The sequence below is a fragment of the Mustela nivalis genome (genome assembly GCF_964662115.1).
Source record: "Mustela nivalis genome assembly, chromosome: 1".
In the NCBI taxonomy this organism is placed as follows: Eukaryota; Metazoa; Chordata; class Mammalia; order Carnivora; family Mustelidae; genus Mustela; species Mustela nivalis.
Genome location: NC_139020.1, coordinates 198,313,363 through 198,322,910, shown reverse-complemented (window position 1 = coordinate 198,322,910; position 9,548 = coordinate 198,313,363).

Sequence of the window (9,548 nt, the reverse complement as noted above, 5' to 3'; positions counted from 1 at the left end):
CAGTGGCAGGTCCTAGATTGAATGGTTTTATAAAAGGGGCATAGGTACAGTGATCAGGCAGCAAGAGGACTTGTCTGTAGACAGCATGCTTAGAGCAGACACTCTGCTTATTGGGATTTTATAGTTATTTTAGGTGTCTGCTGGAGATTATGACCATTACCTCTGCTTAGGGCCAACCATTAAATACATTCAATTAAGTGTTTCTTTGAAAATCTTTTGCTTTCAAAGATTTGTATTACACAAATAATACAAAATAATTATAGCCTTTAGAAAATACAGATAAGCACAATTTAAAACACCTGTAATTTTACCGTCATCGAGGACACAACTGTCAAGATTTTAAACGTTTTTTTTTTAACATTTTAAATTTTTTGCGTGTGTGTGCATTGTAAACATACAATCAGTATTCGTTTCAGAGTCAAATAAAGGAATTGAGAGCTCTCCCTCCTGGGGATACCTTGGGGGATCAGTCAGTTAAGACAGTTAAGTGTCTACTTTTGGCTCGGGCCCAGATTCTGAGGTCCTGGGATCAAGTCTCTCATGGTGCTCCCTGCTAAGCAGGGAGCCTGCTTCTCCCTGGGGCTGCTGCTTCCTCTGCTTGTGCGCGCTCTCTCTCTCTCTCTCTCATGAATAAATAAATAAATAGAATCTTTTAAAAAAAGAAAGTTCTCCCTCCTTGCTTGAGTAGACATTCCCCGAATGGGATCAGCCCAAGAAGACTAACATGTGGAAACACCTGAGCTAGCAAGTCCAAGTACTGGATTAAAAACGTAATGTCTGAAATGCAAAATGGCAGCAGAAGGAAAAGCATAGTTTCACCAAACCATTTCCCCCCATTCACTTGGGCATGCTCTCTGAAATCCCAGAGGACCACTGGGGGACAGTGAGAACCATGCACTGAGCTGGGAGGTCTGAGTTCTAATATGATTTTGCTTTGGGGCAAGTCAATTTTTTGCTCATTCATTCAGTCTCTATTAAGAGCTTACCAATTTGCTATATCCAAACAGAGTCAGTGTTTTCCTGGATACTAGCCTGAAATGCCCTTCTTACCTCCATAGTCCCTTCACTCAGCAAATATCCACCCTTTCCAGGAAAGCTCTACCCTCAGACATCCTAACTAATCTATTCCTCTGTTATCATCCACATTCCAGGCACCATATGTTTACATTTGATTCTGTGATTATTGGATCAGGGTGAGTCTCCCCGCCAAAATGACTACAAACTTTAAAGGATAAAGACCCAGCCTTTTTCTCCCCCTCGTATAGTACCAGCCAGTGCCTGGTACTCCTCAGAACATACAGATTGAATTACATGTTACAAAGAAAAAGTGTAACCCCTATGTGGAGGGGGAGGGGAAGAGGAAGAAGAAAAAAAGAAAAAGTATGAATGCTTTGAATTTTTTTTAAGATTGTATTTATTTACTTGATAGAGAGAGAGATCACAAGCAGGCAGAGAGGCAGGCAGAGAAAGAGGAAGGGAAGCAGGCTCCCCGCCCAGCAGAGAGCCCGACACGGGGCTCGATTCCAGGACCCCAGGACCCCAACCCGAGCCAAAGGCAGAGGCTTTAACCCACTGAGCCACCCAGGCTCCCCTGAATTTTTTTTTTTTTAAGATTTTATTTATTTATTTGAGAGAGAGAGAGAGAGAGAGCGCCCAGAACGAGTGAGAGAGCACATGCAGCGCCAGAGGTAGAGGGAGAAGCAGATTCCCACCAAGCGGGGATCCTGATGCGGGGCTCGATTCCAGGACTCTGGGATCGTGACCTGGGTCAAAGGCAGACATTTAACTGCTGAGCCACCCTGGCACCCCGATCTGAGTGTTTAAATTTTATTTTATTTTATTTATTTATATGATAGACAGAGACCACAAGTAGAGAGAGAGGCAGACAGAGAGAGAGGAAAGGAAGCAGGCTCCCTGCCCAGCAGAGAGCCCGATGATGTGGGGCTCGATCCCAGGATCCTGGGATCATGGCCTGAGCCAGAGCCAGAGGCAGAGGCTTTAACCCACTGAGCCACCCAGGTGCCCCTCCATCTGAGTGTTTAATAAGGGAATCTGATCTGATCTGGTATGTCTCTCAGGAAATGTCCAGAAGGATAAATCCTTAGGAGGTAGAAGAGAGTGTTCTGGCCAGAGGGAGATGCCCTAAGCAAAGGCTCAGAGGCTCATGGAGTCGCTGGTGCACAGCAGAGAACAGTGGGAGAAGAGGAGGCTGGGGAGGGCCCAGACTCTGCAAGGGCTTGGGGACCACATTCTGGAACTCGGACTTTGTCTCAAAGGCTATGGGAAACAAAGCAAGGTTTACATTTACATGTTAAGTAGATAACCTTGGCTGCAGAGGGGGGAACTGATTTCAGAGCAGCAGTGGGAGAGCTGGGGAGACCAGTTTGGGGGGGATCACAAGGTCCCACCGTGAGAAGGTGGTGACTTGAACGAGGTGGGAGGGAATGCAGAGTGGGGAAGGAGGCCCGCATTGTACCTGTGAGTGATGACTCAGGTGGACCACAGCTGTGAGTGATGACTCAGGTGGACCACAGCTGTGAGTGATGACTCAGGTGGACCACAGCTGTGTCTCTCAAATAGTGAGCTACCCCGGCAGGGTTCCACTCCTTGGCAACCACAAAAACTTGGCTTTTAAATCTGCATTAGGTAGGGCAGTGCCTTGTCCATTTTCTTGGGGAAGGGAGTCCCCTTGTTAAAAACAAACAAACAAATCTGCATAATTTCCCATCACTGTATCAGACTTAATTTCTGGGACAAAAGAAGTGTTTCTTTTCTGATTTCATGTTTTGCGTATGTTCATTCTTCTTTCACCCACCTGTGCTGGTGGCAGGTTTGGGTTGATTCAGCCTGGTTATGGGAGGCAGCATGAGACTCCACCCAGAGGCTATCAGGTTTTGGTTTAAATTAAGGAGGGGGACCAGTGTAACCAGTATCTTAGATGCTGTCAAGGTGAGCCGGAGTCCCTGCATTCAGAGGCTCCCAAATTCTGGTTCTACAGCACAATTGTCTGATATTTATTTATTGAGTAGATAATCTAATGGTCTGGTACAAATTCATATGATACCAAAAAAGCCTAGAGTAAATCTCCTCACCCCGTGCCAGCTACACTGTTGTCTTCCCTGTTGGTTGCCACCGTGGTCAGCTTTTTTGTGTTTCCTAGAGTCTGTGTCTATGCTAACAGCTAGTACCTTCTCTTCCACATAGACTTTTGATTTTTCATGGTCAGCAACATGTTATAAACACTGTCCTGGACATTTCTTTTTTCACTTGGTCTATCTTGGAGTTGGCTCAATAACAGATAGAGTTCGTCAGTTTCTTTCTCTTTCTTTCTTTCTTTTCCTTCCTTCCTTCCTTCCTTCCTTTCTTTAAAGATTTTATTTATTCATCTGAGAGAGCATGTGTATGTGATTGGGGGAGGGAAGAAAGGCAGAGGAAAAGGCTGAGCAGGGAGCCTGACATGGGACTCAATCCCAGGACTCCTAAAATCATGATCTGAGCTGAAGACAGGTGCTTAACCTACTGAGCCACCCAGCTGCCCTCCTCGGTTTCTTTTCTTTCTTTCTTTCTTTTTTTTTTAAACTTCTTTTTAAAAATTTTTAAAAGATTTTATTTATTTGACAGAGAACACAAGTAAACAGAGAGGCAGGCAGAGAGAGAGAGAGAGAGGAGGAAGCAGGGTCCTTGCCAAGCAGAGAGCCTGATGCAGGCTCAATCCCAGAACTCTGGGATTGTATTGTGACCTGAGACGAAGGCAGAGGTTTTAACCCACTGAGCCACCCAGGCGCCCCCTCAGTTTCATTTCTGATGACTACCGAGTTCGGGAACTCTTCTGAAAATAGCAACGCTCTAGTCTCCCTTGGATTTTTTTTTTTTTAAGATTTTATTTATTTATTTGACAGAGAGAGATCACAAGTAGGCAGAGAGGCAGGCAGAGAGAGAGAGAGAGAGGGAAGCAGGCTTCCTGCCAAGCAGAGACCCCGATGTGGGGCTCCATCCCAGGACCCTGGGATCATGACCTGAGCCGAAGGCAGAGGCTTAACCCACTGAGCCACCCAGGCGCCCCTCCCTTGGGTTTTTGATGTCACAATTTTAGCGTGGGCTCTGCCTGGAATCTGTGTGATCAGAAGGCTCTCTGAATTAGATAGACAGCCTCTGATACACAGCCAGTTTGGGGAACCGTTGAACTGTTTGGATTTTAAGGACATCGAGGACCAGAGATCACACACATTTATTTATTTATTTATCTATCTATTTATTTATTTATTTTTATTTATTTGACAGAGAGAAATCACAAGTAGGCAGAGAGGCAGGCAGAGAGAGAGAGGGAAGCAGGCTCCCTGCCAAGAAGAAACCCCGATGTGGGGCTTCATCCCAGGACCCTGGGATGATGACCTGAGCCGAAGGCAGAGACTTTAACCCACTGAGCCACCCAGGCACCCCCACACACATTATTTTGATACGTAATCTGTATTCTTAGTATACTGTGCTGGAAAATCAGTTTTGATGGATGATATTCTGAGCACGGGCGACGTCTTGTCTCATGGCTAAATGTCCGCTCTCGAATGACAGTGTTTTCTAGTAGGTTCCCATCCATTTCCTCAACAGTGTCACCCACTCCTGCTACTTCTTGAGCCTTGTCCCTGCAGAGATCCCAAGTTCCTGTCTCCAGCCAGAATCTCCCTCCTGAGTTCCAGCCCCTCAATTGAGTACACCTAGAAATGGTCCACTGGCAACTCAGCTCTACTTGCCTTAAGATCTCATCTCTTTCCTTCCAAGCTTCTGACCCTCCCCAGGGCCCTTGGCAGGAAAGGGCACTGTATCTTCTTTCTCCTCGCTGCTGCCCTGATCTAAGAGGACTCCCAAGTCCTGGCCCTAAGTGAGTTTTCTAAATGCAAATCTGATCTCTTCTTCCCTCTTTCTCTGCTCAAAGCCCTGCCTGTACCCCCCACATTGCTTAAAGCAGGGGCTCTCATACCTTTTGGACCCGTGACCCAGAACATACATTTCAAAAACTTTCCAATACATCGTTTATTCATACTTCATGCAACATAGTCTTTTCTATTTTATCTTATGTCACTTAAAAAGACCTGGTAATGAGGGGGTGCCTGGGTGGCTCAGTGGATTAAGCATGCACGGACTCTTGACTTTGGCTCAAGTCCTGATCTCAGGGTTTGGAGCTCTAGCTATGTGCTGGGCGTGGAGGCTGCTTAGGATTCTCTCTCTTCCTTTACCCCTCCCCACCCTCTTTCTTTATCTAAAGAAACAAAAACAAACAAAATTGGGTGCCTGGGTGGCTCAGTCAGGTAAGTGGCTGCCTTCAGCTGAGGTCATGATTCCAGGGTCCTGGGATTGAGTCCCGCATTGGGCTCCCTGACCAGCAGAGAGCCTGCTTCTCCCTTTCCCTCTGCCTGCCTCTCTGCCTGCTTGTGCTATCTCTCTGTCAAATAAATAAATAAATTCTTTAAATAAAAAAAAAAGCAAAAGTTAACGTTATGTTGGCTTTCAACCTATAGTTTGAAAAGCAATGGGTGATGGGCTGAAGCAAAACCTTTGGCTCAGGACACCAGATCCTTCACCCCGAGGCACCTTCCTCTCCTGCTCCATCTCCTTTTTCCCTCAAAGCACTCCAGCACCAGCCATGACCGTCCTGGCCCTCCAGAAACCCGACACTATTTAGGCCTCCCTGCTTGTCACAGTTCCCCATGGGTCTGGGGTGACCTCCCCTGACCAGTCCACTATTTTCAAGCATTTTCTTCTCTTAAATATGAAGAGTTTCTTCCCTCTGCTCCTGTCTAGGGAGTTTCATACTTGGTTCAATATCCCTATTCTTGGAACACCTGAGTGGTTCAGTCAGTTAAAGTGTCTACCTTTGACTCAGGTCATGATCCCAGGGTCTCAGGATCAAGTTCCCCATCGGGCTCCCTGCTCAGCTGTTTCTCTGCCGGCAGCCCTCCCTGCTTGAACTCTCTCTCTCCATCTGACAAATAAATAAATGAAAATCTTAAAAACAAACAAACAAACAAACCCTATTCTTGTATTCATTCTTCCAACAAATAGTTATTGGTCCCTAGGACAAACCAGGAAGGTTGGAAATAAAAATGCCACCATCCCTACCCTCCAGGCTTCCATCTGCCAAATGCAATCTCACAGAATGATAATTCTAATAATGTAGTCATCACCACGATAATGGTTGCCTTTGTGGTTGGTGCAACCTGGAGGAGGGGAGGAGGTGGAGATGGGGAAGGCTGGAGGAAGTGGGGTACTTCCCAAACAAGATTCAAGCCACTGAAGCTTGAAGGCTGGAGGTCCCTGGAAAAGGGGAATTTAGTGTCAGGCGAGGTGGGGTGCTTTCTAGGGAGAAGAGCCCCCTGAAGCTAGGTGAGAACAGCACTTTTTTTTTTTTTAAGATTTTTTTAAAATTTTATTTATTTGACAGAGAGAGATGACAAGCAGGCAGAGAGGCAGGCAGAGAGGGAGAAGAGGAAGCAGGCTCCCCGCCTGAGCAGAGAGCCGGACGTGGGGCTCGATCCCAGGACCGTGGGATCACGACCTGAGCCGAAGGCAGCGGCCCAACCCACTGAGCCACCCAGGCGCCCCGAGAACAGCACTTTTTGGGAACTACTTTGGAGTTGCCCCAGGCAAGTCTTAGAATGGGGGTAGTTGAGAGGGACCCATGAGGGAGGAAGGAGTCCTCTCTTGAAGGACTTGGAGTTTGCGGAAGGGTTGGGTCTGCGGCCAGCCCGTGCAAGGGGTGGAGGGTGGGGGATAATGGGATTAGAATTGTTGCAAGTGGGTCAGTGGGGGGAGAGTGCAAAGGCCTGCTAGGTGGGGGCGGGTGGAACAGTGCCACGTGAGGAAAGGTGAGATCCTGAACCAAGGTAGGGGCCTTAGGAATAAGAGGAGGGGAGTGACCTTGGGAGGAACGTAGGGCTCGTGGGATCTTGATGACAGAGTTGAGGGGCTCAGGGGGAGGAAGCAGTCTGGAATGAATCCTCTGCAATGACTTAAGCAACTGGGTGGATGGTAACATTATTTCAACACTAGGCAGCATAGTCTTGGAGGAATTTGGTTAAGTTCCATTTTGTGCTTGTGTGCTATGTGGGCTTGGCACTCAGGAGAGAGGTTTGGGATTCATTAGCATGAGGATGGTAAGTCTGTTGAGGAAGTGCAAAAAGTGATTTTGGAAACTGGGTCTTAGGAGTGTCACCATGGAAGATGGGGTGTAGCAGGAGAGGCCTCTATGGAGGTAGAACTGGGGAAGGAACCACAAGGGAGGGACAGGCCTGTCCATGGTTGGGACAGGCCCTGAAGGGAGTCAGGGAAGGTGGCCAGATGGAGGTCTTAGTCATGTTGAGTGGGTGAGAGAGGCGGGAGGTAAGGAAGTAGCCACAGGAAAGCTCTAGAAAGGTTAGAGATGGCACAAAAGGTACATTGTGGTTCATAAGTGCACCAAAACATTTAAACAAATGTTCATAGCTTCATTATTCATTTTAGCCCCAAACAGAGAACAACCCAAATGCCTATCAACAATAGTATGGGCAGATCGAGGTTCTTTCATACAGCAACGAGAAGAAGAAAATTACCCATACTATGGAGGAATCAAATCCGGGTGGAAAATAAGCCAGATGCAGAAGAGGACATGCTGTTTGATTCTACTGACATAAAGTTTTATAAAATGGAATTCTTTTTTTTTTTTTTTTAAAGATTTTATTTAGTTGAGGGAGAATGAGATACGGTGTGAGAGGGGAAAGGTCAGAGGGAGAAGCAGACCCCCTACTGAGCAGGGAGCCTGATGGAGGACCCAATCCCGGGACTCCAGGATCATGATCTGAGCTGAAGGCAGTCACTCAAGCAACTGAGTCACCCAGGTATCCGGAACTCCTGCTTTTTAATCTTTGGTGATAGAAGTGAGTGTACTGGTCATCTATGGGGTGGGGTGGTAACTAGAAGGGACTGTAAGGAGAACTTTGGGGAGTGGATACTATGGTTTCTTGGTCTGGGTGCTGGTGGCATGAATGTGTTCACCCTGTGGAAACTCACGGAGCTGCACACTCACGGTTGGTTCATGTTTCTACGTGATTGGTATATTTCTTAATTTATTTTTAATTTTCTTTTTTAAAAGATTTTATTTATTTGAGAGAGAGCGAGCATGAAGGGGGAGGGGCAGAGGGAGAGGGAGAAGTAGGTTCCCCGCTGAGCAGGGACCCCCCGCATCCCTCCACCCCTGCCCCAGAATGCTGGGCTCAGTTCTAGGACTGTGAGATCCTGACCTGAGCCCAAGGCAGACGTTTAACTGACTGAGCCACCCAGGTGCTGCTTGTTTTGTCTTGTTTTGTTTTTTTTAAGATTTATTTTTGAGTAATTTCTACACCCAACATAGGGCTCAGACCTACAACCCTGAGGTCAAGAGTCACATGCTCCATGGACTGAGCCAGCCAGGTGCCCCTGAAATGTTTATTGTTAATAATAAAAATTATTATTAAATTATATATATATATATTTCATATATATATATGAAATAAAACCTGCCCTTCATGCCACTTCCCCCACAGCTATAGTCTTTCCCTTCACAGTTAAACTCAAAAAAGTTGTCTCTAATTTCCCTGTTCTCATTTTGTCTTAAACCCACTCCGATCAGACATTCACCCTCTGTACTCTGTGGAAATGGTGTTTGGCAAGTTCTCCAGGGAACCCTCATTTTGCTGAATCTGGTGACCAATTCCTACACTTCGTCCTACTTTCCAGAAGCTGTCTGTTACAGCACTGAATACAGTTGACTACTCCCTTTTAGAAACATTTGCTTCATTTGACTTTCAGGACACCATTCTCCAGATTTTCCTCCTACCTCAAATTGCTCCTATAAAAAGGTGGTATAGAGAGGTCATGATAGGGGGAGCCGTTTGGCCCCGCAAGGGTGGGAACCAGGCATAGGGAGAGAGCCTCGGGTCTCCTGGGTAAGCCAGAAGCTCTTCTTGGCTGGTTCCCAGAGGCATGAGGAGAAATGTGTGGAGTGGATGAAGATTAAGAATTTGAGTGTGGGAGTGCCTGGGTGGCTCAGTGGGTTGGGCCTCTACCTTCGGCTCAGGTCATGATCCCAGGGGCCTGGGATCGAGTCCCGCATGGGGCTCTCTGCTCAGCAGGGGGCCTGCTTCTCCTCATCTCTCTCTCTGTCTGTCTCTCTGCCTATTTGTGATCTCTCTCTCTGTCAAATAAATAAATAAAATCTTTAAAAAAAAAAAAAAAGAATTTGAGTGTTATCCTGAAAATGGTGAGTTTAGAAAGGGCCTCTGAGAAGCTGTCTCCACGCCCCCGCCCCCGGCCATGGAATATGGACTAGACTTAGGGAGCTGGCAGGTCTGTAGGGTCCCCTTCTCTCCAGAAAACATGGAGGTCTTCTCCACCACTCTTCCCCCTGGTGGTCATGGTGTAGCACCTGAGGTGGCCGCCAGGGGGCACTTGTTTCCCAGGAGAATATTCTCTGGGAAAGAATTGACAAGTGTTGCTGGCAGAAGAGGGGGCTGTAGTCAGAGCAGCTTGGGATGGAAGCA